The sequence below is a fragment of the Octodon degus genome, unplaced genomic scaffold, assembly GCF_000260255.1.
Source record: "Octodon degus isolate 3935 unplaced genomic scaffold, OctDeg1.0 scaffold00112, whole genome shotgun sequence".
Taxonomy (NCBI): Eukaryota; Metazoa; Chordata; class Mammalia; order Rodentia; family Octodontidae; genus Octodon; species Octodon degus.
Genome location: NW_004524688.1, coordinates 6217964 through 6221752, shown reverse-complemented (window position 1 = coordinate 6221752; position 3789 = coordinate 6217964).

Here is a 3789-nt window from a genome sequence, read left to right as displayed (position 1 = left end):
TTCTTTCTTTCTTTCTTTCTTTCTTTCTTTCTTTCTTTCTTTCTTTCTTTCTTTCTTTCTTTCTGCAGGACCAGGGATTGAACTCAGGCGCTTTCCAGGCAAGCACTTATTCTACTGAGCCATCTCCCAGGCCCCACCCCACCGTCTTTCTTTGCTTACCCATGATGCCAGGAATTCACACAGTTGCCATAGGTACTATACCTGCCTGCTTTGTTTTTGTGTATCTTCATTTCTTGAAGCCCAGAGGTGGTGGGGAACAGCAGGATGGCCAGAAAGTCATGGCTCCAGGGAGCTGAGTGGATCTGCAGGTGAGGCAATGCCTGAGGCTCCTCCTAGTAGAATTGTTTGTCTCAGCAAAACAGCAAAAGCGATGATACCTTGGCCTTGGAGCCCAGCAGTGAGGTGCAGTGCTACCAGTAACACCCTTTCTTCTCTGAACTGGGGAAAGTCTATTTTCAATAATGACTCTCTTGGCTAGGATGTGTAGCTCAGTGGGAGCATGCCCTAGGCCTTTGATTCCATCCCAAGAAATTAAAAAAGAAAGAAAAAAAGTAAAACAAAAAGAGAAAAACTCAATAGAGGGGTGCTACAAGTAAGCCTTGTTTTGTAGTACTAGGGAGCAAACCCAGGGCTTGTATTTACCAAGCACTCTACCACTGAGCTACATCCCCAGCCCAAAGATTCAACATTTTATTTATTTTTTGAGACAGAGTCTTGCTACATAGCCCAGGCTGACCTCAAACTCTTTAAGTGTTCCTCCTGCCTCCACCTCCAGAGTGCTGGGATTACGGGTGTGTGCCACCACACTTGGCTCTACTACAGGTAATTCTGTCAGCAGCTTGGGTCAAAGAGTGAGGGAAAGTAAACACTTCCAGGGTTTTCATCAGAGGTGGGGGAAAGAGGAGAGGGCAATCAGCATCTTGTGTGGATTTCATCTTGTCAGGATGGAGGGTTTGAGGAACAGGGCAAGGTAGGGGAAAACAGTCAGTGTCTCATCTGCCAACAACCGTACAGAAAAAAGATCCTGCTTGGAGCTGGGACAGGGAAAGTGAGATCCCAGTGGGCTCCAGGTCATCCAGGAGAGTGATGGGTCCAGGAAGCTGCCCATGGAAACCAACAGAAGGGAAAGAGGCCTGCCCAGTGAGAACTGCTGCTCCTGATGCATCCACTTCAGATATTAAACCAGATCCTCTTTGGGAAGTGGAGGCCAAGTTTCAAGCATTCTAGGGTGGCCTCCCACCAGCCTGAGGGCTGGGGCTCAAGGTTCAGCAGGAGAAGGGAACAGGAAGCCTCTGATTCCTCTGCACCAGCCTTTTTATGCTAGCAGATAGGCCATAGGAGAGATAAAGAAACAGGCCCCATCCAGATCTTGGGCTTCCTAGCGTGGCCCTGTGTGTCTGGCCCATGGCATAGGCAGCCACATGCACTCTGGTTGAGCCCCTCACATACTGCCTAACTCGTCCCCTGTGCTAGCGCTGCCTGCTGATTGAAGTGCCTTTGCAGCTACAGCATGACACCTTCAGGGAACCCATTCTCACACACTGCACACTTTGAGATTAAATAGTTACAGACCAGATCCATGGGCTGGGCGGGAAACAGTAACAGACAGCTCCTGACCTCAGGGACTCCACACAGCTGGTTTCTGACATGAGACCAGAAAAAAATAGGCAACATCTCAGATATTACAATTCACCAAGTCTGGAGGAAAAGAGGCACCAGGAAGGCAGTTGTCTGCCTGAGGCCCTGCTGCAGCTCAGGGACCTTGAGGGGCCAGGGTGCTGGGCATTTAGTGTGCCCATGTGCTGGAACCTGTGGTACTTGCCCTGCAGCAGTATTCTGGGGGAGTGGTGCTTGCTGGCCATGTGTATGAGGCAGAGAAATTCTCCTCCTTGGGCTGGGCAGGTCTGACAAAGCATCCAGCAGGTGCTGACCTCCAGAGCAAACATGATCTCCCTTCCTGGTTCTCACAAGGTCACCTAGTTACCTGGCTTGTTGTGTAGGGGTCCCTAAGACTGCTACTGATGAACACTTATTTCCTTCCATCCTGCTGTCCAAACCATAGCTGGGGTTTGCCCAGAATGACAACTTGTCTCTCTCTGCTGCTGTCCTGCTAGCCTGGCAGAGAAACTGTACAACCCAGGCCTGCAGTCACCCCAGCTCAGCTACTGCAGGGCTGAAGGCTTCATTCATACCCTGGCCATCTGCCACCTGGGGATAGCAAGGCATCCAGGACCAAGGAGGTGAATGGATTCCAAGAGCTTTGAGCTCAAGTCAGAGTGGGTTCCTGGAAGAGGGCAAGTTGGACCCTTTTGGACTTTCTTACATGCTGTTGTCCTTTTGCCTCCCACCTTGGGGAGACACAGAAGGCCCTCATCAGATGAGGGCTTTCTGTCTTGGGCTTTTCAGCCTCCAGAATTATAAGAAATAAATTACTGCACCAAGGAGTGGACTTTGATAGGTGACCAGTGAGACAAGCAGTGCCACACTAGTGGAGCCCAAGGCCCTCCCTTTGCCCCATGTCCAGATGTGACTGTGACTGGCCCTCAACTCACTGTGGACGCCCTGCTTCATGGGTTCAACGAGCACCCTGGGGTGGAGAGACTGGGGCCTGGCAGGGCTGCTGTTTGTTCTTCTTGAACTGCTGGACTACGGCCTCAAATGCAGAGTGCACTTGCAGGCAGTGGGGGGATGCTGAATGGAAGTATGGGAGCAGGCTGAAGGTGTGTTGTGGGGGCTGGTAGGGTGACACAGGCAGTAACATGGGGTCTGGGAAGCCTCGTGAACTTTAGCAGCCACTGTCCATTGGCTGGAGGTGAGGGGTACTCTGGAGACCTGATTTTGCCTAGTGGGCAGGAGAGGCAGCTTCCTGTAGCTTTGGGACCACTGTAGGAGGCAGCCTGGGGCCTGAGCCCTTAGGTGTCCATGCCTGAGCGTTCCCTCAGGAAGTTCCTTCCCAGACCCCAGGAAGGCCTGAAGAGAGACTTCTAGGAGGCTGTCTTGTTGGAGCCTGTCTCCATTCCTGTGCAGGTCAAGGGACAGCACAAGCCCATGGGCTTACTGTACAGTATGAGTGAACAGTAGTTACCATCCGGTAGAGGGCATCCAGAAGCCCAGGGCCTGCCCTTGCTCCTGTTTGCAGCTTCTAAGGAGAGTGCCCCTCCCCCAGTATCTGAGGGAGCAAGGATGACCTTGGTCAGATGGCAGGAGCCAGTAGAGGGGGCCAGTGGTAGAAAATGGAGGCGTTCCAGGAGAAAGGGGTACAGCATGTATGTGTGTGTTGTGCATGTGTTGAGTGAAGCTAGTGCCCAACCACTGGCCAAGAGTGGCTCCAGGAAGTACTGTAGTCACTTACGGCTGGGATGAGACAGAGACACCTGTGGGAGCCTAGGAAAGCAGCCCATCAGGTTCTCAGAGCTCCAGGCCAGCCCTGATGACTAATGGGGCAAAGGCCTCGCCAAGCCCAGCTAAGGCCAGGCCCACAGTACACTGGATCCAGGGCTATGCCACCTAAATTTGTTTGTTTTTAGGTTTTGAGACAGGGTCTCACCATGTAGTCCATCCAGGCTTGCCTCAAACTCACTATATATTTTTTTTTGGGGGGGGTGCGTGGAATCAGGGATTTGAACTCAGACCCTTGTGCTTGCCAGGCAAGTGCTTACTCTACTGAGCCATCTCCCTGGTCCCTCAAACTCACTACGTAACCCAGGCTAGTCTTGATCTCAAGGTGATCCTCCTTCTTCAGCCTCTCAAGTGCTGGAATTAAGGTGTCTCCATGCCTGGCTTTAAATT